The sequence below is a fragment of the Molothrus ater genome, chromosome 34, assembly GCF_012460135.2.
Source record: "Molothrus ater isolate BHLD 08-10-18 breed brown headed cowbird chromosome 34, BPBGC_Mater_1.1, whole genome shotgun sequence".
In the NCBI taxonomy this organism is placed as follows: Eukaryota; Metazoa; Chordata; class Aves; order Passeriformes; family Icteridae; genus Molothrus; species Molothrus ater.
In genome coordinates, this window is record NC_071661.1 from 216,118 (window position 1) to 243,522 (window position 27,405).

The window sequence follows — 27,405 nt, forward strand, 5'->3', positions numbered from 1 at the left end:
CCCCAAGCGCCCCTCAGCCGCCCCGGGCCGGCCATGCCAAGGCTTTCGCTCTTTGGGAGGCTCGGGGCCGGCGGCCGCGCTGCCGAGTTGCGGAGCTCGGGCCGGGGAAGCCGCAGCGGAGGCGGCGGGAGCGGCCGCGCCGCCTGTGTCCTCCGCGGGCCCCGGGATGAGCCGGGGCCGGGGCCGGGGCCAGGGCCGGGGCCGGGACTGGACCCTGCGTCGGGTGCGGGGCCGGGCTCGGGCCAGGCGGAGCCGAAGGGCGGCGATGCCGCCCCCGCACCAGGCACTGACGCCCGCCCAGCAGCGCCACCGCCAGTACGGCCAGAGCCGGGCGGAGGCGAGAGCGCGGCGGGACGGGCGGGGCCGGGCACGGGGCAGCCCCGCCCGGGGCCGGGGGCGGGCCGGGGGCATGGCCCGGCCCGGCAGGGGAGAGGGAGGCGGGGAGAGGAGAGGGACGCCGGGCAAGGGACTCCGAGAGAAGGGTGCCCGGCCGCGGGAATGGGAGAGAAAGAGAAACAAAAAGATAAAGAGAAAAAAAGAAAGAGTGCTCTAAAATATCTGTTTTGCTGCCGCCACTGCTGCTGCCGCTGCTGCTGCTGCCGCTGCTGCCGCCGCTGCAACTGAAGCACCGGGGCCGTTCGTCCCCGTGTCCGTTCCCCGCTCGCCCCACGAGCCCCACGTTAGAGCCCCGCGCGCCCCGGGCACAGCCCCTGAGTCCGTCCAAACACGGGAACTTTGCAGCGGTGAGCCCAGATGCAGAGCCCTGACTCCTGCACGCTGGCACAGCAATCCCCTCGCTTGCTGCTGTGCATTGTCCTGGCTGAGGGTCAAACACTGTCAGGCCACCTTCCCTTGGTGTAGGATTCCTACCTGACCCCAGCACTGCACTTACATGTCCAGTGTTGCCTTCCAGTAAAACCAGGGGAAGGAAAACTGTGTGCGGCTCATGGTATTTTCGAGTGTCTAAAAATCACTAAGTCACTGATCTTAGAGGTACGGTGCATCTGGAATTCCTGGGATGGAGAAGTAATGCAACATGGAAAAGGGGAGCATAGAAATAAATAGAGGAAAAGATCTTGGATTGTTTCTTTCATTTTCATTTCCCTTCTGGAAAGCTGTTCAGTTTTCCAGGAATCTTCTCCTGTCTGCTCTTCCCAAGAATGTCTCATGGAGAACAAGGTCAAGCTTCTGTCCCAAGATTTGCCAGCAGGAAATTATGCCAGTGGTGAAATTTTCATGATGACTGTTTGTGCTGGCTTAGGGCAAATTTGGGGAGGAAACCTCCAGAAGGGATCCGTCTAGAAAGCAAGTTCAAGCAGCCCCTCCCCCTACTAGTTCAGGAAAAGACTTCCCTCGAAAAAAGTGAAAAAACCCCAGTTTATTTAACAAGTAAAGTATTCAGAAGCATGAAAAATGAAAAATATTAAATTAAACCTCTGACAGTGCTGAAGAGATGGCAAATTCAGAAAGTCCTTTTTGTGGGTTGTAGTTGGCTCACTCGGTCTCTTCTAAGTCCCTCTGGTGCTGGAATGCAGCGTCCCAGAGCTCGGTGCGCCACAGGTGTGAGCTGCCGGTGTTTTTCTGGGTTTTCAGTCCAGAGCAGGTTTAAACAGTTCCAAGAAAAAGGGAAGTCACAGTCCAAGGAACTTCTCTGCCTAAGCTAGCTAAAACCAAATTGCTGGACCTGGGCTCTGCTGGCACCGGGAAATTTCCAAATCTGGGCACTGGCGGTCCCAGCAAACACCAGATCTGGATGGTGCTGGAGCCAGAACCTGGAAATTTCCAACTTTTGGCTTTCTGTGCCAGCAAATCACTGGACTTGGGCTGTGCCAGCATCAGGAAGTTTTCAGATCTGGGCGCTGGCACCGCCAGCAAACACCAGATCTGGGTGGTGTCGTTGCCAGCGACAGAAATCTGCCGGATTTGGGCTCTGCTGGCACTGGGAAATTTCCAAATCTGGGCACTGGCGCAGCAAACACAAGATGTGGGCGGTGCCAGAGCCAGTAGCAGAAAGTGGCCGGGTTTTGGATTTCTGTGCCAGTAAATTGCTGCTGCACTTGGGCTGTGTCAGAATAGGGAAATTTCCAGATGTGGGCACTGGCGGTGCCAGCAAACACCAGTGAAACCTTCTGGTCCTCGTCCGGACCATTGACCAGTGGTTTCCCTGAGAACCAGCTCTGGCCACTTTACAGACAGAGACTTCTTTCATCTGGTGCTCTGGAAACAGAACTTTAATGAAGGCAAACACAACAAACAGGACGGCGTGCACAGTAGAGAGAGGAAAGCAGAAAAAAGCCTGGGTCCAGGGTCTAGCAGGGAGATTTATCCATTTATTTATGGGGAGGGGTTAAGGTGGGATCTGAGGGAAGGATCCAAGAGGAAGGAGGGATTAAGAATATTACAATTTTTGCAGTATAAAGTAACCAATGGTAGCAAAGAGAACTCAGAACTTTCTAGTAACAATCTGCATAACTGAACAAGAGGATTATGGCCGGGAGCTCCTGCTGACCCCAACTAAAGAGGGTTTTCCCACAGCCTTAAGCCGAGGTCTCCCTCTTGTTTTAAACCAATCCCAACACACCAGATCTGGGCAGTGCTGGGTTTTGGCTTTCTTTGCCAGACAATTGCTGCATTTGGGTTGTGGTGGCACAGGGAAATTGCCAGATCTGGGCACTGGCAGTGGCAGCTAACTGCAGATCTGGGTGGTGCTGGTGCTGACACCAGAAAATTGCCGGGTTTTGTCTTTCTGTGCCAGCAAACTGCTGGACTTGGGCTGTGCTGCCACTGGGAAACTGCTGGATCTGAGCACTGGCAGTGCCAGCAAACACCAGATCTGGGTGGGGCCAGCACCAGGTATTTGCAAGGTTTTGGCTTTCTTTGCCAGAAAATTACTCGACTCGGGCTGTGCCGGCACCAGGAAATTCCTGCATCTGGGCACTGGTGGTGCCAGAAAACACCGGATCTTGGCATTGCCAATGATGGTAGCAGGGAATTGCCAGATTTTGGTTTTCTTTGCCAGAAAATTGCTGGACTTGGCTCTGCCAGAACAGAGAAATATCCAGATCTGAGCACTGGCAGTGGCAGCAAACACCAGGTCTGCGCACCTGTATTGGTATCAGGAAATTGCCAGATTTTGGCTTTCTGTGCCAGCAAATTGCTGGACTTGGGCTGTGGCAGCTCTGGGAAATTTCTGGATCTGGGCACTTGCACAGCAAACACCAGATCTAGGTGGTATGTTGTAGTGTGTTTTTATACTTTGTAATATTTTGTAATAGTTTTGGGTTTGAATCCTGGCATTTTTCCCAAGTGGTTAATCCCAGATGGTACCCCCCTCCCTTTACCTGTGTAATCCCTTTCCCTTGCTGAGATCTCCCCAAATCCCCACCCTGGCTCTCTGTCAATCACTCAGCATCCCATCCCCTCCATCTGGAAGCTTCATTCCAGGATGTTGAGTGATTAGCCAGAGGCCAGGGCTCAGCCCCCCAAGCCCTGCCCCATACGCTGTCCTAAATGTCCATCCCCCAGTACTCATCCCTTAGGGTCACTTCTTGGTTAGTGAAATATTATCTACTTTGGGTTTCCACCTCCCTTTAAATGTAACCTTGGCACATCTCCCGGGGCTGTGGGCAGGAGGCCCCTGAAGCCCCTAAAACAGTTACTTTCAAGAGATGATGGGTTAAAGCATAGAATATAAAGCAGTTATGGGAAATATTCAGTGTTAGGAAATCACATAGAGCAATAAATTGGGTAAGGTATGGAACACAATGACAGGGAAGAGATAAGGACAGACAGCGATAAGTTCAGTGCATTTCAGAGCCAAGAAGAACTGCTGGGTAAAGCACGTTTAGGGCCAACATGTCAAATTGACCCTGAGACCCTTGCCAAGGCCTGGAGACTAAGCCAACTACACCGGGAATTGACCAAATTTGGGGAGAGGTTCAAAAGTTTAAAGAGGAAGACTCCTTGAAGCTGATGAAGGCCGACCGGAACGACCCCTGAGAAGATCCTCAAAAGAGAAGTCCCCGCCCACACTCCGCCTACACCACTCCCCATATGTATATGCATGAATATGATGTAATCCCAAACCTAAAATTGTATAAAAAGGTACGCTTTTGCTGTAAAGATTCAGAAATCCCATTTTAGGATTTCTCCGACGTCGTAATAAAATACCTCCTGCTTATTTGACTGAGTCTCTTAAGCAGTAATTTCTCGCCTTTTGGGGCAAAAATTGGCATCATTTCTGGTGACCCAGATGGGACGAAGCAGGGGATCCAGGATCTGAGGAGTCCCCTCGCTGGGTCCGGGGCTGGGACCCTCTGGGCGCCCCTGACGACTTTTTGTCAGAAGAGACTCCCCCTCGGACCAAGCGCTCTTTGGTGGACGAAGAGTTCCCTGCATCTCCTGCTTCTCCTGCTCCAAATTAAAGAGGTATTTTTTATCATTGTTCATGGGTTTTAGGATAAAGCGCTTTATGGGAACACGGGGTCAGACGTGACCACCGGAGGGTAAACCAGAGGACGCTCTGGTAAAGAATCCCTAATTGGTATTTTTGGGTACCTTTTGGTAATTGGTGTCTTTGCTAACCAGTAATTGATGCCTTTGGTGGGTACCTTTTGGTAATTGGTGTCTTTGCTAACCAGTAATTGATGCCTTTGGTGGGTACCTTTTGGTAATTGGTGTCTTTGCTAACCAGTAATTGATGCCTTTGGTGGGTACCTTTTGGTAATTGGTGTCTTTGCTAACCAGTAATTGATGCCTTTGGTGGGTACCTTTTGGTAATTGGTGTCTTTGCTAACCAGTAATTGATGCCTTTGGTGGGTACCTTTTGGTAATTGGTGTCTTTGCTAACCAGTAATTGATGCCTTTGGTGGGTACCTTTTGGTAATTGGTGTCTTTGCTAACCAGCAATTGATGCCTTTGGTGGGTACCTTTTGGCAATTGGTGTCTTTGCTAACCAGCAATTGATGCCTTTGGTGGGTACCTTTTGGTAATTGGTGTCTTTGCTAACCAGCAATTGATGCCTTTGGTGGGTACCTTTTGGTAATTGGTGTCTTTGCTAACCAGCAATTGATGCCTTTGGTGGGTACCTTTTGGTAATTGGTGTCTTTGCTAACCAGTAATTGATGCCTTTGGTGGGTACCTTTTGGTAATTGGTGTCTTTGCTAACCAGTAATTGATGCCTTTGGTGGGTACCTTTTGGTAATTGGAAGAAAAAAGAAAAAGAAAAAAAAAAAAAAAAAAAAAAGAGAAAAAAAATAAGGAGAGTAAGAAAAAAGAGGCAAGACTCTGATGCACTTGTATTGATCTTGTTGGTTTGTTTGAAACTGTGATTTAAGGGTTAAAAAGAGTGGTCAGTTTTTGTTTTTATCTGAACTGAACTAAATCCCGGGACTCGGTCCAATTTTCTCCACTCCCTTGGAAGAACTTGGAAGGAGTGTATACGTTTTATACCTTTGTTTAACCCTGTTGTATGCTTTGATGTATTGACTGTAAGATTTTTGCAAAGGGACGAGTTTAGTGGTTTTTATGTTGTCTGAAATTTGTTGTGATATTATCGGCAAAACCGTACTATTGATTTACAGTTTTGCGAGTGTGTGACGGCCTGGAGCCGACCAATATCGGTATCCTACGGTCTGCCGGCGACATCTTGCGGTAAAGCAGTGTATTCTGATAGAACGGAAAGGTAGGACAGTTTGAATGAATTGGCACCGTGTATGAGAGAGTGTGTCTGAGACGCAGCCCGGCTGCGAAGCAAGTGGGAGTCCGGCTCTGCAGTTCCTGTCCCTCGCGAGAGGCCAGGTCAGAAAAGGACGAAGCGCTTGGATATTGTATGAATGAGGTGCTAAGATAAACTGGTATATAGTGCTTGTGGGAAGGAGATTTACTTAGTGAGATAAGAAACACCGACCCAGAAAATAGCAATGGGGAGTCAACCGAGCAAAGATATAAATATGAAAACCCCCTTAGGATGTATTCTGAAGCATTGGAAGGACTTGGGGGGGATTCCAGGAGGAAATATAAGTAAAAAGACACTCCTTAAATACTGCACGCAGTGGTGGCCGTTGTATAAATTGGATGATGGTGAGAAATGGCCACCAGAGGGGACAATTAATTATAATACCATTTTACAACTAATGCTCTTCCTCCGCCGGCTCAATAAATGGGATGAGGTGATGTATGCAGACATGTTCTTCACCCTGAGGAATAAACCTGAGTGGCAAAAGGAGTGTGGAATTAATGCAGCCCCTCAAGACCCTCTGGTACTAGCCCTGGAAAAGGATAAGAAAGGCTCAAAACCTAAAGAACGTTGCTGCGATGCATGTAGCATTGGGCAGCGATGTCTTAAGCTAACAAGGAGGGACAGTGGAAAAGAGAGTGAAATAAGCCTGTGGGAATACCATCCAGGGGCCCTCCCCAAACCAGGAGAGGAACGAGAGGATCCGACCCCATTAAAAGAACTGGAACGATGGTGGAAATCTAAGTTTGAGTGCAGCCCTGATAAGTTAGACAAGAGTTGGGGGGAGGCTAGCCCGTTAAGGTCAGAAGATAACAGGGGAGAAGGCAGCCCACAGGGATTGGATAGTCTGCAGGGGTCGGGAAGCTACAGAGATGCTGGAAGCCCACCTAGATTAGAGATTGAGAGAGAGGAAGGCAGTCCGCCGGGAGCAGAGAGCCGAGGGGAGATGCGTAGCCCCCCCGAACTAAGCTTGTATGGAGACAGTAGCACACCCAGGAATAGAAGTGCTCGTAAAATAGAAACCAGTACACCAAAGACTGGGGACGAAAGCAACTCACCGGGAGGTGATGTCCCCAAATTGAGATACGGTGAAGAGAACAGTAATGAGACATGCGAGAGCGAGGCAGGGAGCAACTGCACTATTGCTATTGATAGCAATGGGCTTGCGTAACGCGATCCCCAAGGCTATCAATTGGTCAATGCTATATGACATCAGGCAGGGAAAGGATGAGACCCCATCAGAGTTCTTAGATAGACTTAGGGCAGCCGTGAGACAATACACACCCCTGGACCCAGCGACGGAAGAAGGGAAACAACACCTGTTAGGATTAATGATGGGACAAAGTAATCCAGACATCAGGAAGAAATTGCAAAAGCTTGAGCATCCAGCAAATAAAAACCTGGAGACACTGCTAAATGAGGCATGGAAGGTGTATAATAATAGGGAAATTAAGGAGAAGAAAAAGGAAGACAGGAAGATAGCTCGAGTGGTGGCTGTAGCCGTGGCAGCTCCGAATACAGGTTACTCGGGACCTGGAACCAGGGGAAGAGGTAGAGGCAATCCGGCAAGAAGGGGGGGGAGACTCCAACCCCACCCAACTAGAGTGGGGCCAAACCAGTGTGCGTACTGCCTGAAAATGGGACACTGGAAGCAGGAATGCCCCCAGTTAAGGGAGAGACTATTGGGCACTACTACGGCCACACAACAGGATAACGACTGAGGGGGACCGGTGGGCTGTTCCCTAGCAGACCCACTGGTTAAAATGGAGCTAGGGGAAGGTGAAAAGGAATTAGACTTTTTGATTGATACGGGAGCAACCTTTTCGGTCCTAAATCAGGAATTGGTACCTAAAAGTGATGAATTTGTGCAAGTTGTGGGAGCAACAGGCCAACCAGAAAAAGCTTACTTTTTGAAACCCATCAAATACAAAATTGGGAAACAAATGGGAATTCATCAGTTCCTGTATTTACCAAATTCGCCAAAGCCCTTATTGGGGAGAAACCTATTGGAGAATTTGAGAGCTATAATAAAGTTCAACAAAGACAAATTGGAATTCCAAGTAAGTGAGGAACAGCTGATCACAGCTCTAAGCCTGACAATCAGCTGTGTAGAACCAAAGCCTGAGAATCATAACATCAGGCGAATCCTAAGTGAAGTATACCCACTAGTATGGGCTACTGATACACCTGGGAAATCAAAACAAGCAACACCTATCATTATTGAACTTATACCTGGAGCAAGGCCGGTGGTTAGGAAACAATACCCACTGAAGTTAGAGGATAGAAAGGGAATCGAGCCCATAATTAAAAGGTTCTTAGAATTAGGATTATTGATAGAATGTGAATCAGTAAATGAGATAACCAAGACATTACATCCGGTAGTTGCTAACCCATACACGCTTTTAACTAAACTGAAAGATAGTTTGACACGGTTCACCGTATTGGATTTGAAAGACGCATTCTTCTGCCTTCCTTTAGCTCCTGAGAGTCAAAAGATTTTTGCCTTTGAGTGGGAATTTGTGGATAGAGGAAGAAAGACCCAACTTACGTGGACAGTATTGCCCCAAGGATGGTGTAACTCCCCCACGATTTTCGGGAATCAGTTAGCCAAAGAGTTAGAGCAGTGGGAAAGGCCGCTGGGAGATGGCACTCTCCTACAGTACGTAGACGACCTCCTAATAGCAACAGTGATAGAGGAAGAGTGCATTGCATGGACTATTTCCCTGTTAAACTTTCTGGGTTTAAGTGGATATCGAGTCTCCCAACAGAAAGCGCAGCTGGTGCAAAAAGAAGTGGTGTACCTGGGATGCGAAGTCTCCAGAGGACAGCGATCCCTGGGAGCAGCCAGAAAAGAGGCCATCTGCCAGATGCCTAAACCAGAGACGGTGAGAGAACTGTGTGCCTTTCTGGGGATGACAAGTTGGTGTCGGCTATGGATCTACCAGTACAGGATGCTCGCTAAACCGCTGTACAGGGGATGGCCTTAGGAGTCCTGGCACCTAAGAGAGCTGTGGCCTACTTCTCCAAACAGTTGGATGAAGTAAGCAAGGGATGGCCTGGCTGCCTGAGAGCAGTGGCCGCAGTAATCATTAATATAAAAGAGACCAAGAAACTCACGCTGGGCCAAAAGGTAACGGTGCTGGTGTCTCACACCGTCTCAGCTGTGTTAGAGCAGAAAAGTAACCACTGGCTGTCACCTTCCAGATTTTTAAAATACCAGGCCATTTTGGCTGAGTCAGATGACGTGACTATTCAGGTCACTAACATTGTGAACCCAGCTTTATTCCTAGAAGGGAGAGCCCCAGCAGAGCCGATCAACACGACTGCCTGGAAACAATTGAGGCCGTCTACTCTAGCTGCCCGGACCTCAAAGAAGAACCATTCGAAGATGCAGACGACTGGTTCACGGATGGAAGCAGCTTCGTGAGGCAGGGAGTGAGAATGGCCGGCTATGCAATTACCACCGCAGAAGAGGTAATTGAGTCGAACCCTTTACCCGCAGGGACTTCAGCCCAGAAGGCAGAACTGATAGCTCTGATTCGAGCCCTGGAATTGGCAGAGAACATGCAGATCAACATATGGACAGACTCTAAGTATGCCTTTTCCGTCATACATGCTCATGGGGCCATCTGGAAAGAAAGGGGACTGTTAACTGCTCAAGGAAAAACAGTCAAACACGCAAAAGAGGTCCTGCGACTGCTGGAAGCAGTCCAGCTCCCAGCACAGGTGGCCATAATGCATTGTAAGAGACATTTAAAGGGGGACACTATCCCGGAGATAGAGAATAGAAGAGCAGACGCAGAGGCTAAATTAGCTGCTGCAAGAACTGAAGAAATAAAAGTAGCAGCTCTAGTACCAGGTGAGTTAGACACAAATTTTCGGCCAGAGTATCAAGAGTCAGATCACAGGTGGATTCAGAGAAATAAAGGTAAAATGTTAAAGAATAGTTGGGGTCAATTGGAAACGGGACAGTTAATAATACCAGGGAATACGATGTGGCAGTTTGTGAAAGCAGAACACGAGAAAGCCCATTGGAGTTTGGACCCGCTATACCAGTATTTGCAGGCTCGGATAGCAGGACCAAAATTGTTCACCACTGTAAAACATGTCACATCCCAGTGTGAGAAGTGCCTGAAGAACAACCCGAATACAAGAACTAAGATACATCCAGGGGCCATAAATCGAAGTAGATTCCCAGGTGAAGTGTGGCAAATTGATTTTTCTGAGCTCCCAAGAAAAGGAGGGTTTCGATATTTGCTGGTATTAACTGATACATTTTCTGGGTGGCCTGAAGCATTCCCTTGCAGAACAAATAAAGAAAGAGAAGTGACCAAAGTACTGTTGAATGAAATCATTCCACGGTTTGGGGTACCGAAGAGCATTTCTTCGGATAGGGATACACATTTCTGTGCAAAAGTGGTAAGGGCAATAAGCAAAGCACTACAAATCAAATGGCAATTACACACGCCCTATCGCCCACAGGCCAGCGGCCAGGTAGAAAAGATGAACCATCTTATTAAGCAGCAAATTGCCAAAATATGCCAGGAGACTAATTTGCATTGGTATCAAGCTTTGCCTATTGCTCTGCTTAGACTGAGAGTCAAGCCAAGATCGAAAGAAAGGCTAAGCCCATTTGAAATTCTGTACGGCAGACCTTATGCTATGCAAACTGTAAATGGGGACGCTGTAGATCAAATAGGTAATCAGTATATTTATGACTATATGATTATGGTGGAGAAGCAATTTGACAAGAATGCTGCGGTGGTGATTGACCACCAACCTAAACAACCTAACTGTAAGTTGCATCCTTTTAATCCCGGTGATTGAGTGTATGTTAAGAATCTTTTAAGAAAACCCCTACAAGAAAAGTGGGAGGGACCTTTCCAAGTGCTGCTGACCACCTTCACCGCGGTTCGAATCAAAGAGCGACCTACGTGGATCCATTACTCACGGGTCAAGAAAGCACCGGGGAGTAAACAAGAGGAGTAGACACCGTGACCCGGATTCCACTCCAGACCCCTACTATCCTGATCATCAGACCCTTGGGGTTCCATATGAATGCCAGCCAAGTTCTCTTTGGATCCCAGATAAATGGATAAGACCTGCCTTGGATGTAGAGCCTTCTGAATCAGCTGACCCCTCGGGATCATGAGAGAACCCAGCACAAACTGACATTAACCTTACCGAAACTTTTATTTCCCATAGCAGAGTTTAATACTGAAGCTAGAGCTGCACTAGACAGCGCACCGCTATCGTGGACAACGTGGATTGAAACATACAGTCATCAGGGGCCGGACCCACAGGAACCCATCTACGACCAACCGTGTTACTGCTGTGGTAAAAAGAATTGTGTTGGATAGATTGGTTTTCTTTGTGGCGAGTGTGATAAGAGATTTTGGAATGTGCAAAGCAATTTAGAAGATCTTCAATGTTATGAATGTATTTCCAAAGAAATAAGAGATGATGATCCTTATTTAGCTTTGGAAAAGTTTGCTAATAAGTCTATTTTAGATGCCAGAGAATTATATGAGGCCCCTGAACAAGTGGTATTAGGGTGGTGTTTTTGGAAAGCGCAACGCTGGTTTCAAAAGTGTTTAAAGCTTAGTTGCTCTAAAGTATTAACAGCCCGATGTCATGCATCTGTTCCAAAACATTCTCTTACAATTGAACAAATAGGACCATTTAAGAAACAGAGAGATTTAGACTCAGAATTAGAAAAGGTTATTACACGAGTTAACCAAATTTATTTTAGGCAATATAGACGTCAGAATCCAGCACCACCCACACTAAGAAAATACAAATGGTAGGAAGATTATTGGAGGAAACCATACTTATGATAGTTATTTTTCTAACATCCATACAATTCGGGCAGAATGTAGTTTTTCCTCGAAACTCTGCCCCAATAGACCCATGGTCCAATGCACACCAGTGTATTCACCCGGAGTCAGAGATGAAGGGGCCCTATTATAACCTTTGACCCTCACCCTCTCCTCTTTCCTGTGGGAAAGATCGTAGCATCTAGCAGTCCCGAGGAAGGGAAAGCACAGTGTGAAATAGCATTTAAATTAGATCAGTCGATGATGTTCGCATGTGAAAGGGAGTCGAAAACGCTGGAACAGAGTACTTGTTTCCCCAGACGTGTTACCAGATACGAAGTGGCATCACCGGAAGACGTGATCTCCTTATATCTAAATTTAGACTTGCCCCAAGAAATTACTCCACCAATGGAATGTAGAAAGGTGCATAACTTAACCTTTATCGGGCCCCAGGTAGTAAAAAGGTCAGATGAACAGAAGATTTATGCTTAGATGCTGAAAATAGTGTATGCACTTTTGAAATGCTTCCACACAATAGAGTACGGTCACAGGTTTATTATGTAGGGAATGGATGCACCTGCGTCAGAACAGCTTGCAGTAACGTAACTGTAGATAGTTGCCAAGAAGAAACTAACAATACTAACTTTTGTGTATGTAATTTTACCAAGATACCGCTCCTGTAACCACCCAGCAGCTAATTAATGCAGACTACGACCTGTATCATGAGTTGCCAAAATTACAGATAAGTATGGATGTTGAGGTTCTTAAGGCGATGCTCGTGCATCCAGAAGTAAGAAGACTGGTGTAAAAAGTGAACCAAACAGTTAAGTGCATGGTCCTACAGGTGGAGCACAACTCAGAAAGAATAAAAAACATCCTGACTGAAGTAGAACAAGTAGGCCAACATCACTGGTGGGACGTTTTCACAAGATTTTCCCCAACAGCAACACAGGTCTTTCATTACCTGGTACACCCGATACTAATTTTAACTATAGCAATGTTTATACTGACTTTTATGAACCTATGCTTGTGGTGGAGGCTAAAATCCTTGATGAGTAAGATCCAAATGATTTGGGCGATGGTGCGGGCGTATCAACGCCCCGAAAGATTAGAACTTGACGAAAGAATTCGTAAGTTATAAGAAAAGGAGGGAAATGAAGCCCCTAAAACAGTTACTTTCAAGAGATGATGGGTTAAAGCATAGAATATAAAGCAGTTATGGGAAATATTCAATGTTAGGAAACCACATAGAGCAATAAATTGGGTAAGGTATGGAACACAATGACAGGGAAGAGATAAGGACAGACAGTGATAAGTTCAGTGCATTTCAGAGCCAAGAAGAACTGCTGGGTAAAGCACGTTTAGGGCCAACATGTCAAATTGACCCTGAGACCCTTGCCAAGGCCTGGAGACTAAGCCAACTACACCGGGAATTGACCAAATTTGGGGAGAGGTTCAAAAGTTTAAAGAGGAAGACTCCTTGAAGCTGATGAAGGCCGACCGGAACGACCCCTGAGAAGATCCTCAAAAGAGAAGTCCCCGCCCACGCTCCGCCTACACCACTCCCCATATGTATATGCATGAATATGATGTAATCCCAAACCTAAAACTGTATAAAAAGGTACGCTTTTGCTGTAAAGATTCAGAAATCCCATTTTAGGATTTCTCCGACGTCGTAATAAAATACCTCCTGCTTATTTGACTGAGTCTCTTAAGCAGTAATTTCTCGCCTTTTGGGGCAAAAATCGGCATCAACCCTGAGGAGGAAAGACCCACCCTGAGTCAGGAAGGTGGACAGAGCTTCAGCCAGAGCTCAGTGCTGGTGGTCCATGGGCAGCTTCACAATGGGGAGAAGCCCCACAGGTGCTTGGAGTGTGGGAAGAGCTTCAGGCAGAGCAGCACCCTGATCAGCCACCAGATGATCCATACTGGGGAATGGCCCTACGAATGTCGGGAGTGTGGGAAGGGCTTAAGCTGCAGCTCTGCCCTCATCATCCACCAACGTATCCACACTGGGGAGAGGCCCTACGAGTGTCCCAGTTGTGGGAAGAGGTTTCAGACCAGCTCCAGTCTCCACCTGCATGAACGGATTCACTCAGAGGAGAGGCCCTTCTGCTGCTCTGACTGCGGGAAAGGCTTCAAGCTGAAATCCCACCTCATCACCCACCGGCGCATCCACACTGGGGAGAGGCCCTACGAGTGTTCCCAGTGTGGGAAGAGCTTCACTAGCAGCTCTCACTTGACCAGACACCAACGGAGCCACCAGTAAGGAAAGCCCTGCAAATGCCTCGATTGCAGGAACAGCTTCATGCACCGCTCCAGCTTCATCCCCCATGGGAGAAGCCACATTGGGAAGAGCCCTGGTGATCCATGTTCCCTGTGATCCATGCTGGGAAGACACCTGTACATTTTGTTGCCCCTACCAATGACATGATGTGGGATGGGAGAACATGAGGGTCTGGCCATGGCTGTGTCATTACATTCACTCCCACCTCAGGTCATTGCCAGGGGCAGGAAAGGAACTCTCTCTTTCCCTCCCTGAGGAGAAAGGTGTCCTTTCCAGACATGAGGAAATACATTGCCAGGAAGAGCCAGTTGTTCATGTTGATGTTTTCCCTGTAAATAGTTTTACTTATCCCTTCTCTTATCAATATTGTTTCTGTTCCATTTGTTCCTTATCTCGTTGCTGTTCCCAATAATCTGTTCTTACCCCAGCCCGGGATCTTTGCCTTTTGTGCTTTCCATGGGAGGTGGGAGGGCAGCGAGGGCAGCACGGTTTTAGCGGGAGCAGGAAATTGGGGAATCCCATTCCTGAAGCCTGGCCCATGGAAACCGAGCATCCCAGCTGGTGCCAGCCCTGGTGGCCATGGCAGCAGCCTTGGGAGCGGGTCCCTGGCTGGGGCTGTGGGAACCTCTTCCCTCTGGTGCCCAGGGACAGGAGTGGAGGGAACGGCTGCAGCTGAGTCAGGGCAGGCTCAGGTTGGATGTCAGGAAAAGGTTTTTGCCCCGAGGCTGCTGGGGCTCTGGCCAGGCTCCCCAGGGCAGGGTCCCAGCTCCAGGGCTCTCTGAGCTGCAGCAGCGTTTGGCCAGCGCTGCCAGGCCCAGGCTGGCATTGTTGGGGTGTCCTGTGCAGGGCCAGCAGTTGGACTGGAGGATCCTGATGGGTCCCTCCCAGCTCAGCGAACTCTGTGCTTCTGGGATCCCATGAGCCAGGGGATGGGGCTGCCAATGGTTGCCATGGCAACGGGCTCTGGCTGCAGGCCTGAGCTGGTGTCCATGGCAACCACCCCTGGCATGGGGTCTCCATGGAGCTGCCAAGGGACTGAGCAAAGCAACAAGGGGCTGGGGATGGTTGCCATGGAAACACACCACAGCAACAGGGCCTGGTGGTGGTTGCCATGGAAACAGACCATAGCCACAGGCTCCTGGTGATGGTTGCCTGCTAAGGATCAGATTTGTCACAGGCCCTCACAGGGGTTCCATGGGATCTTTTCAAGAGTCTCCAGGCTGTTCCAGAGCTGGAATGTCACAGGCAGAGAAAGGGGCTCCATGGAGACCTCCCAGGGCTTTCTGGGGATGGTAAAGAGCCCTGTGGTCAGAGGCAGTCACAGCCATTCCATGGTGACATCCCAGGGCACCTTGGGCTGCAAAGGCACCCATCTGTCACAGGCACTCACGGGGGCTCCATGGTGACATCCCAGGAGTCCCCAGGCTGCCAAAGAGCCAGGATGGCCCAGACACTCACAGGAGTTCCTGTCATGGGCACAGTGGGAGCTTCAGGCAAAAGCTTTTTTTCTTTATTGGAGAAACACCTTCTGAGTCATGAGATGGAGAAATGACACCCAACAGCCACCATGGATCCTCAAACTCCTGCAGGGCCCCTAGACTCTTAAAATTCCTTCCAAGAGAGGAGACTGGGAGCGGCTGGATCCATTCCCAGACCTAGAATTTTTCAAAGGTGTAAAAGATTGAACAGGTGAAATTCAACTTAAGCACAATTTGACCCACAGGATTAACGATGGAATACCAGATAAATTAGTATAAATAAAGCTCTGATTGCGTCTGATCATGATCAAACAGAAAGATCTTAACCAGAGTTATTTACTCCACAGTTCAGGAGCTATAACAATTATTGGAATATAGTGCTCTAGGAAGCAACAGGGCGCCTTGCTGTAGTCTTTGGAGCCCATTGCAGGCAGAGCCTCCTGCTCCAGCAGGAACTGCCTTTCCTGTGCCATCAGCAGGGCAGGTCCCGCTGCAGGAAAAGCCCCAGGCCTGCCCCAGCACAGGGAAGGCCTCGGGCACAAGGGCAGAGTGCCGTGCTGGGAGCTGTGCCAGGGAGAGCCTGAGGCACCAAAGGCACCTTGGCAGCAGCAGCTGCTTGCATGCCATGGCCAGAAGCCTCCCTTGGCAGTCCGGCCTGGTGGCCACCACTGCAGAGCTGCTGCCTCAGGGCTCATTCCTGGCTGGCCTCTGAAAAGCCACTTCTGCTCCAGGAGCCTGACTGGGAAGCCATTGGCCCCAGCACCTTGGGGACAAGATATCAATGACAAAACTCTTCATGCCAGCAGAGCCAAGGCAGGGCCAGAGGAAAGGGCAGAGCCAGGCCCAGGGGACAGGGCTGCCATGGTGATGGCTGTGAGGTCACTGCCCCTGCAGCAGCCTGGCTGCCCTCAGCAGACATTCTGGCCAGAAGCGTTGTGTGGGCACCCAGCACATCAGAGAACCCACACGACAGGAATTCTGTCACTGGAGATGAGAGGGTTTCACTGGGTCAGGTTGCACAAAGCTCCTGATCTTGGACCATTCCTGGGATGGGCAATCCACTTCTCTGGAAATACAGTTGCAGTTTCATGTCACTTTCATAATTGCAAAATATTTCCTGTTCTAAAAAATGTAAATCTTCCCTCATTTAGCTTAGAGATATAGACCCTTGTTTTGTCACTTCAAGATTTGAGAGAAAATAACTTTGATCTCTATTTTTCCATTTTCACAGACCTTGGAGAGGAGTAAAAAATCTCCCAAGATGGGGTTTGGAGGCCTCATCACAAAACCAGCAGGGAGAGGCTGAGGGCTCTGGGGTCAGTGGTGTGGAGACTGAGGACAGAACAGGCGTAGCCTGGGAGGGATGGAAGGGTGGTTTCAGAGAGGCTGGAGCTTTTCTTCCTAGTGGGAATGAGCCTGAAGAAGACATAATAGCATCAAGGGCCGCTGGGGAGGCCCAGAGTGGACATCAGGAGAAAGGAATTTCCCTGCCAGGGCAGGGCTGTGGTGCAGCACGTCCCCCAGCAGGAGCCTGGAGAAGCCCAAGGCTTTGTGTGGGCAGGCAGAGGCAGGCAGGAGGCAGAGCTGTCAGCAAAGGAAGGGCCCAGCCAGGTGGGGCAGCCGGGAGATGCCCACAGCCTGCAGGGACAGAGGCGCAGGTTTGCTCAGCACCAGAGACACCTTTGCCTTGCTTGTCCCCACCTGTCATCACTGCCACCAGTGTTCTGCTCTACCTGGAACCTGGGGACACTTTCTCAGTCCTGTCCCTCAGAAGAATCTATTTAAAGTATGAGAAACTTCAGTGTTTCACCCTCTTTTTGAGTCCCTGAGAAGTTTTTTGAGCGCACTCTGAGGGACTGTGTCTGATGCAAAGAGCATCAAAGCCCCAGAGGGTCATTACAGTCCTTGTGCTGTGTCTGTGCTGCTGAGCTGGGCCGGGCTCCTGGCCCAGAGGCAGCTCCTGGCAAGGGCAGCAGAGTTGCAGAGAGACAGCTCTGGCCAGGAGCAGCTCCTGTGCACAGCCCAGCAGGGCTGGGCCACTGCCAGGGCCCCTCAGGGACAGCAGCAGGGCACAGACAGAGCTCCCAGGGGCTCAGCACTGGCAGGGGCTGTGGCATGTCCCAGAGGGGGCTGTGTCACAGCAGCTCCTCTGTGGCTGTGTCATGGAGGCACAGAGCAGCTGTGATGTCAGCAAGGGGCTGTGTGACAACACAGAGTGGGCTGTGTGAGGTCACAGATTGGGCTATGACATCACAGAGTTCTTCGTGTGAGGTCACTGAGCAGCTACAGCATCATAGAGGGGATTCTGTGACATCACAGAGCATGCTGTAACATCAAGGCATGGCTGTATGACATCATAGAGCTGGCTGTGAGGTCAAAGTGTGTGCTGTGACATCACAGAGTGTCAGTATGACATCACAGAGAGGGTTTCGTGACATCACTGAGGGGATTGTGACATCACACATCTGTCTATGACATCATAGTGTGAGGCCATAGAGCAGATCGTGCCGTCATAGATGGTGGCTCTGTGACATGAGGGAGTGGGTTGTGACATCACTCAGTGGCTGTGTAATATCATAGAGCAGCCTGTGACATCACAGAACAAACTGTGACATCGCAGTGTGACTCTGACATCAGAGTCTTCTGTGACATCACAGAGCAGCTGTGTAACATCACAGGGGCTGTGTGACATCACAGGGGCTGTGTGAGGTCACTGGGGAGGTCACTCTGCCCCGGCCCCCCTCACAGTTCCCCCCAGAGCAGTCCAACCCTGCTCGTGCACAACGGGGTCCCCTGTCCCCCCGGGTCCCACCGCCCCGGCGCCACAGCCTCCCCCAGAGGATGTTCCACGAGATCGACCTCAGAGCCTGACACGGGGCCGGGGGGCCGGGCCCCTGGGGGTGGCACGGGGGGACAGGGACCCCCCGGCAGCGTCCCCGTGTCCCCCAGGGCCAGAGCCTGGGCCAGGGCTCCTTCACCCTGGTACCAACGAGGCCTTGAGAGTGCTGAAAAAATCCCCAGCAAGGGAGCAGCAAAAACCAGATTTAATATTAAGGGACAGCAGCACAAAGTTCCTTGGCAAGAGTCACTCTGCTCCTGACTGGACACTTCAGGCACACCAAGGAGACAAAGCAACAACAAAACCAAAGAAAATCCAGACAATCAAACAAGAAATGAGCTGAGAACTGTCCCTGTGTATGTGTGACAAAAGGACAATGAGGGCAAGGATAAAAGGATTATGGCCTAAAAGCTTAACAGAGCTCAAACTAAATAGGACTTAACTTATACCTTAACCTTAACTGATACCTTCAACTTGACAATTTAGCAAAAGAACCGCACTTAACACTATTTAACCTAATGTACAACCTATAACTTAGCAATTTAACGGTGGAATATCACTTAACAATATTTTACTTAGCCAATAACTTTTATTAAACATAACAGCTTAGCAAAGGAAAAACTCTTAGCACCATTTAACTTTGCCTACACCTCATGAATTAACGTCACTTACAGGCCTGACTAACTCAGCTATCCAAGGCACTCAAACCCCTCAGAGAGCAGAATTTCTGCCACATTTCCCCGGCACAGGCACTCCTGTGTGCACACAGACACAAAGAGTCAGTGCAAGGCACCTGGGAGAAATTCCCCTGAGGGCAGGAAATGCTCCCTGTGGATCCTTTGGCATCTCCCCAGCGGGTGAAGGCTTGAGCCTGGAGGAGTGGGGGGATCGGCCCAGGCTCCGTGGTTGTTGGGGATCCCCGAGTGCAGCAAACGGGAGAGTTCCCGGCTGGGAGAGGCCCCGCTCAGAGGGAGTCGCTGGCCCAGGAGAGCTCCAATGGCTCCTTTTGGAGCGCTGTTTGCAGGGCCCCAAGAGAAGGGTTTCAGTCCCAGAAATGGCTCATCCTGGCTGCACTTGGCATCAACAGCTTTCTTTGGCAGTGTGAGAACAGGGATGTTGTGCCACCGAGGGAACAAAAGCAGTTCCCAGGGCTGCTCCTCCAGAAAGCAGGAGCTGGTTGGGCAGCAGCAGTGCCTGGAGCAGACAGTGTTTGTGATGAGCTGCAGAGGAGCTGAGCCCAGGGGCTGTTGGCCAAGGCCGAGCCCCAAGGAGCATTTCTCAGCTGGCAGGGCGACCTGAGAAGGGGAGGGGGGAATGCAGCAGCACAGGGCCCATGGAACCAAGGGAGCATTGTGACACTGTGGGGCCCTGTGAGACCAAGGGAGCATTGTGACACTGTGGGGCCCTGTGAGACCAAGGGAGCATTGTGTCACTGTGGGGCACCATGGAATCATGGAGAGCACTGTGACATTGCTGGGCCTCATGGAACCAAGGGGACCATACTGACAATGTGTGGCTCCATGGAATGCAGGGATCATTGTGACACTGAGAGGCCCAAGGACAACCAAGGGTCCATTGTGACACTGTAGGGCCTCCTGAAACTGTGGAGGCCATTATGACACTTGGAGCTGTCATGGAAACAAGAAGCCATTGTGACATTGCGAGACCCCATGAAGCCAAAGGTCCATTGTGACATTGCAGGACCTCATGGAACCATGGAGACACCATTAAGACACTTCATGGCCTCATGGAACCAAGGGGCCATTGTGACACTGAGGGGCACCATGGAACCACGGAGACCATTGTTACAGTGAGGGGACTCATGGGATCATGGAGACCATTGTGATGACATGTGGGTTAATGGAATAAGCAAAGTATTGGGACACAGAACCAAGAGGACCATTGTGATACTCTGGGGCCTTGTGAAACCAAGAGGCCTTTGTGACACTGCAGGGCTCCATGGAACCAAAGGCCCATTGTGACATTGAAGGGCCTGATGTCATCAGGGGTCCATTGTGACACTGTGGAGCCAAAGGAGACCATTGTGACACTGCAAACCCCCAGGGTCCAAAGGTCCATTGTGACATTGCAGGGCTCATGGAACAGAGGAGTTACATGACATTGTGGGGGCTGGGGAACCACGGAAACCATTGTGATACTGCAAGGCCTCATGGAATTTTTGAGACCATTGTGACACTGTGCGGCCTTATGGAACCTAGAGGCCATTGTGACACTGCAGGGCCCCATAAAGCAAAGGGAATGCAGAACAGGTCTGGCTTGGCCTCCCAGGGGACACCTGACTGGTCCAGCTGACCTTGGCATGTTTAGGGTCTCTTCTCTTCTGCTAATAAAACAATGGGCCTCTGTGCTTTCCTTCCTATGGAAAAGACCTTCATCTCCAGGTACCCATGGCCAGAACTGGGATTTCACCTCCAAATTTCCCTATATCCAGTGATTGTTCCCATAGGAATATTGCCAGGACAAGTCTGTCTTGCAGTGGTTTCACAAGGGTCACCTCCCATCTGTCCCCAAAAAACTGGGGAAGGCTCCATGCTTTCCTTCCTATGGGAAAGAACTGTCCTGCTTCTCCAGGTGACCATTACCAAGATTGGGATTCCATCTATAAAACTCCCTAAAACCAAAGACGGCTCTCAGACAAAATCTGCCATTCCTGACAAGTCTGGCTAGCCTTGGCCTAGTGAGGTTCTCACCTCTCTTCCAAACACGGGGGCTCCATGTTTTCCTTCGCATGAAAAAGAACTGTCCTTCTCAACATGTTGCCCATGGCCAGAATTGGGATTTCACCTCCAACCTTCCCTATTTTGACAGACTGGAGGAGACTGTTGTCTGGAAACATTCTGTGTGTGGGGGAGGAAGGGGCAGGTCCAGCCTTGCCCTGCCCTGGAAGCCCAGCCCTGCCCTGACCTGGAGCCCCAATCCCCCCAGAGCCTCTATCCCAGCCCAGCAGTGGCTGCCAGTCCCTGGCACAGCACAGGCAATGCTCCACAGCCACCTCTGCAGCCCCCAGCCCAGCTCCTGAGGGACCAAATGAGCCCAAGCCCCACCTGGGGGAAGGGCCCAGGGAGACCAAGGGGTATTGAAGGCTGACCACAAGGCAAGCACACATCTTGACCCTACCTCCTCTTGGAATTTCCATCTGAACACTGCTGGAATCCAGGAGTTGCAAGCTCTGTGTGTGCTCCTCTGTATCTTATTTTTCTTTCTCTCTCTCTCTGAGAAAGAGAAAGAAAGATCCTTCTATTTTTGTCCTCTTGCAAATTTTGATTAACCTGAAATTGAACAGGCTTAGAGTTTGTAAAGTTGAATGGGTCAAATTAATGCTTTGAGAAGTGTTGTTTTCTTGATTGAATGTCCTATTAAACCTTTTGTGAAAATTTCTTTGATTTTCTAAAGTTGCCAGTAAAGGCTGCTTGGTTGTTTTGAGCTCTTGCGGTTTTCCTGTCAGTATTTCTCCAGTGTGTCCAACTCAGGGTACAGAAACAATTGTAATTCCTTTTAAATGTCTCCTTGAGAGAGTTGTTTAGTGGATGGGGGTCAGGGCTTGTGTGTCCTGCTTGGCCCAGCCCAGGCAGGGCTTTCCCAGCCACATTGCACACTCCAATGCCCAGCTGGAGCCGCTGGTGCCTCTGAGTTGTGCTGCCCCAGCCCCAGGGACGCTCTCCTTGTCTGCTCATTCCCCCACGGTCTCTGGGCAGGGATGGCCTCACTGGGGGCTGCTGACATCCTCAGCAACTTGGAGGCTGCTGCTGAATTTCCCTGCTCCAGAGGCTTGTTCAGCCTTCAGCTCTTCAGTGCAGGAATTCAGTGTCCCAGGGCTCATTGACATTCAGAACACCTGAACAAGCCAAGCCTCTGGGAATAATTTGATTTTAATTTTCAAATCATTTGTGGTTACTTAGACAGATCTCAGTAGTATATCCAAAGTGAATGCAATATATTTAAAAAGAGTGAAAAAAGATTTTTTTTATGTCCTGTTTAGGTTGTTTTTTATTTATGTCAATACATTGATATTTGCAATCTCCAATTGACACTGAATCCAAGTACCTCCTCATGCAGTTTGAATAGATATGAAAATCAAGACCCTTCATGGCTGACAATCAATCAGACTCTGTCCCTACCCCCACCCCACCATTTCCCCCATCCAAGCCCTGGCACCCAGAGCAGCCTTGTGCAAATCTGAGCTCCCTCCAGCCCAGGCTGCACCTGCAGCTTTCAGCTCCTTGGCTCCAACTCCCACCTGCTTTCCTTGGAGAAGGAGCTGCCTGAGACACAGAGGGATGTTCATTTCTTGTCAGCCAGCAAAGCCAAGGGAAGGCACAGCTCCATCAAATGCAAAAGTCATTCCTCTGCTGGATATTAAATCCACTTTGCACAGCAGACAGTCTCAGAGCAATGGAAAACACCTTCTGTGCCCAGCACAGATCCCAAGGTCCCCCCCCAAACACTCCCTGCCCCGATTCTGCCCAGATTTGCCCTTTGCACACACGAGTCACACACTGAAGTCAGGAGCTCCCTCCATGCCCAGAGGGAGGAAAAGAGAGAAAGGGGATGAAGAGCTCTCCTGTGCAGAGCCAAGGTCCAAGTGCAGCCCCTGCAGTGGGAACCACAACTCATCAGGTTTGTGTCCTTTAAGCTCAGGGCCTGGTGGCACTCAGAGTCACAGAAAGGTTTCTTGCCAACAAACACAAGCTGAACATTTGAACAGTTTAATAACCATCACAGCTCTTCCCTCAGCTCTCTGGGATGTCCCAGCAGCATCTGACATGTCCCCCATCCCCAAGGGATTTCTGTACAGAACAGTTTTAGGCAAAGACATAAGAAAAATTCTGTGATAGATAGAAACACAATTAAGATCTTGACTAATGTGATATTTATTTGAATTTCAGAAATATTGGGCAAGTCCCTGCAGCCCAAAGCATGAAACCAGTCATTTGACAGGCACTTGAATGACCAGAGAGCATCTGGAGGAGGAAATCTGAAAGCAGCAAGGTGGACATAGATTCAGCTGGTCTAGTGAAGGGGTGTCCTTAGACACGGCCATTTAAACAGGTGACCTGGAAACAACTAAAGGAAGAGGGAGAGGAAGTAATACAGTGGATATTGGTGAAACAAGTCCACAGGAAGACCAGCATTTATTCTTCTTCTGCCATCAGTACACTTCCAGGAACTTCGGGGCGGAAAATTTTGCCTTTTCTTAAAAGTACTCAAACGACCCAGAAAATAAAGATTTGCTGGTATACTATGAAACTAACAGGTATTAACTCCTGTGCCCATTTCCTGGCAGACATCAACTGTGTGCCCATAAACAGGCAGTGCCACTTTTACCTGAGGTGCCCAGCTGGGATTGGATCTCTCCCAGAGCACCTGAGGGAGAGCAGAGCACCTTGCAAGCTGCAGACCCCTGTCAACCCCGCAGGGCACCTGTGCCATCAACATCTGCTCTGCTCCAGTTTGAAACAGGGCCCAGCATGGTGCTGGGATCATCAGAGAGCTGAGGTGTGTGCTGGAATTCAATGGCCTCCCCATCCCACAGCAGCCCTGCATTTCCCTCCTGCAGCCTTGGTCTCCAGCCCAGCCATGGAGGCTCTTTGGGCTCTGCAGTGTTGCTGCAGCCGCCAAGGGCAGCTGAGCTCTGCCTTTGGCACAGTCAGGCCTGGCCAGCACAGACCATGCTCAGCAATTGCTTGTGTGTGCCTGGCCTTGCTGTCAGCCCCGGCAGCGGCTGCGTGGCCCCTTTGTGGCCCTGTGCTGGCCCAGCCATGGTGGCCCAGCCCCTGTGCAGGCCCAGCCCAGGCCAGGAGCATTGCGGCTGGGAACGGCCCCTGTGCCATGGTGCCCACAGCAGCCCTGGGGCTCTGTGCCCAATGGCCTCCCTGCTGGGCAGCCTCTGCCAGCTCCTGCAGAGCCCCTGGCACCTGTGGGGCTGCACAGACAGCCCTGCCCCAGGCTCTGCCGGCTTCTGGGCCAGCAGAGAGTCAGCCAGGGCTGGCCATGGCCGGGAACAGGCCCTGAGCCCCGCAGGAGGATGGAGCTGGGCCACAGCCATACTCAGCCCAGGCCAAAGCTAGGCTCAGCAGCCAGGGCTGCCAAGGGCTGGGCACAGAGGCTGGCGCTGACAAATGTCCTGGGCCCCCTCCCTGCTCTGTCCATGCCACCAAGGGCACAGGGCAGCCTCCTCTCTGGGCCACTTGCTTGTTTGCAATGCCTTGCACAGGCGCTGGCCCTGCCCCACAAGGCTTGGCCTGAGTCCTGCCCCTGCACGCTCAGCCAGGCTGAGATGGACACTGATGGTTTCTGGGCCAGGCTCTCGGAGCCCAGCCCAGCTCCCTGCAAGCTCTGCCAGCTGCCCTGAGCTCTGGGCAGCACCAAGGGCCTCTCTGAGCCCAGCCCAGCCCAGCCGGCTCTGGCCCCACCGCTCTGCTCAGGCCAGGCTGCTCTGGGCACTGGCCCCACGGCCTCAGCCCCTGCCAAGGGCACAGCAGCAGCTGCAGCTGCCACAGGACTCAGCCCCAGCCATGGGGGAAGGTGCTTGGCCAAGGCCAAAGGAGGCTCCCTGGCTGCCCTGCTCCCCTCGGCCTGAGCTGCTGAGAGCTCTGCAGCCCCTGCTGCCATCCCATCTGCCCAGGGCAGCACAAGAGCCCCGGCCTTGGGGCCCTCAAGAGCTTCTCCTGCTGCAGGCCCAGGGCCCATGCCAAAGCGGTGGCAGCCACAAAGCTGTGCCCATTTCTGTTCATTGCTGCTCTGATGGGGATGGATCCTCAGCCACTTGGAGTTTGCTGATGAGTTTTACTACTCTTCTTTCTTGAGCTCTTCAGTTCAGGAATTCAGTGAGGAAAGCTCATGAACATTTGTGCAAAAACTCCAGAACAACAAAAGCCACAGGGAATATTCTATGTTTTTATTTATTCTGAGAATAATTAGACAGATTTCAGACGTGTATTCTAAGTGAATACACTGCCTTGAAAACAATTCAGAGAGAAGTGTTTTGTCATGTTAAGTTTTCTTTTCCTATTTGTAGATTGGTATCAGGAATGTCCAATTGATTTTGACCTCTAGCACCTCGTAATCCAGTCTGAACAGATATCAAAAATAATCAAAACCCTTTATGGCTGACAATCAATAACGCTTTGTCCCCACTCCCTCCCCACCATTTCCCTCATCCAACCCCTGGAATTGCAATGGATCAGGAATGGTGTGGCCAGCAGGGGCAGGGCAGGGATTCTTCCCCTTTGCTTGACATCGGTTCTGCAGCACCTCAAATGCTGTGTCCTGCTCTGGGCCCCCCAATTTAGGAAGGACATGGAGGGGCTGGAGCATGTCCAGAGAAGGGAAACAAGACTGGTCAGGGGTCTGAAGCACAAGTCCTGTGAGGAGTAGCTGAGGGAGCTGGGGTTGTTTATCCTGGAGAAGAGGAGGCTCAGGGGAGACCTCATCATTCTCTACAACTCCCTGACAGGAAGTTGTAGCCAGATGTGGGTCAGGCTCTTTTCCCAGGGAACAGGGACAGGACAAGAGGACACAGCCTTCAGCTGCACCAGGGGATGTTTAGGTTGGACATTGGAAATATTCTTCACACAAAGGGTGATTGGACATTGGAATGGGCTGTCCAAGGAGGTGGGTGAGTCACCATCCCTGGAAGTGATTAAGGAAAGACTGGATGTGGCACTCAGTGCCATGGTCTGGGTGACAAGGTGGTGTTGGGTGCCAGGTTGGACTTGATGCTCTCCAAGGTCTTTTGCAGCCTGGTTGATTCTCTGATGATTGTGACACTGCAGGGCCCTGGGGAAGCAAGGGGCCATTGTGACACTGCGGGGCCTGGTGGTACTAAGAAGACCATGGTGACACTGTGTACGACATGGCAGCACAGAGCCAAGGGGCCATGGTGACACTGTGGGGCTGAATGGAAGCAAGGAGTCCATGGTGACAGTCTGGGTCCTGGTGGCACCACAGAGGCCACTGTGACACTGCAGGGCCTTATGGAACCATGGGGCCATTGTGCCACTGCAGAGCCAAGGAGACCCTTGGGAGAGCCTGGGGACAATGGAATCAAGGGGCCATTGCTCCATTGCAAGGACTCTGGGAACTGAGGGAACAATTGTGACACTGTGGTGCCCCATTGAACCAAGGGTCCCTGGTGACACTGCAGGATCTTGTGTCACCAGGGCTCCATTGTGACACTGCAGCACCAAGGAATTCATTGTGGCACTCTGAGGCCTCCTGGAACCAAGAGGCCACTGTGACCCTGCAGGGCCTTGTGGAACCATGCAGAGCATTGTGACAGAGCAGGACCTGGTGTCATGATGGGGCCATTGTGACACTGCAGGGCCCCATGGAACCAAGGGGCCAGGGCTGCTCCTCAGGGACTCCTGGAATGAAGGAAACATGTTTGACACCGTGGTGGCTCTTGGGACCAAGAGGCCACTGTGACACTGTGGAACCAAGGAGAGCATTGCTGCACTGCCAGACCTCATAGAACCAAGGATCCATTGTGACACTGCAGGGCCTTGGGGGATCACGGTGCCATTGTGACACTGCAGGGCCCAAGGATCCAAGAGACTTTGTGACACCAAGGGTTCACATGGAACCAAAGGGACATTGTGACACTGGGAGGCCTCATGGAACCATGGAGACCACTGGTACACTCTGGGGTCTCGTGGAACCGTGGTGACACCAAGTTGTCTGGGAGTGTGGATCTGCTGGAGGGTAGGAGGGCTCTGCACAGGGCCCTGGACAGGCTGGATCCAGGGCCCAAATCCAACAAGGTGAGGTTGAACAAGTCCAAGTGCCGGGTCCTGCACTTTGGCCACAACAAGCCCTGCAGCACTACAGGCTGGGAACAGAGTGGCTGGAGAGCAGCCAGGCAGAAAGGGACCTGCAGGGAGTGATGGACAGCAGGCTGGACATGAGGCAGCAGTGTGCCCAGATGGCCAAGAAGGCCAATGGCTCCTGGCCTGGATCAGGAATGGTGTGGCCAGCAGGACCAGGAGAGAGATGGGCTGATTGAAGGGGAAGGAGCAGGGGTGGGCCAGAGGAAGAAATTTGTACCATGAAGAGTAAAGAAAGCAAAGGTGGCACACAGGAAATGCTCAGGGCAGTTTGGGGGTGGCTGCCAGGCAGCCCTGGCTCTGAGCAACAGCGTCTGCAGTGGCACAGGAAACTCCCAGCTGATGGGAACAAATTTTCTGGCTGACTGCAGAGGCCAGGACAAAGCTGAATGGTTTCCCTCG

General features: G+C 50.8%; 1 pseudogene; it reads left to right on the forward strand.

The window, feature by feature from the left end:
* The window catches only part of LOC129047051 (zinc finger protein 135-like), a 208,199-nt pseudogene that overhangs the window by 75,263 nt on the left and 105,531 nt on the right, over positions 1-27,405 (forward strand).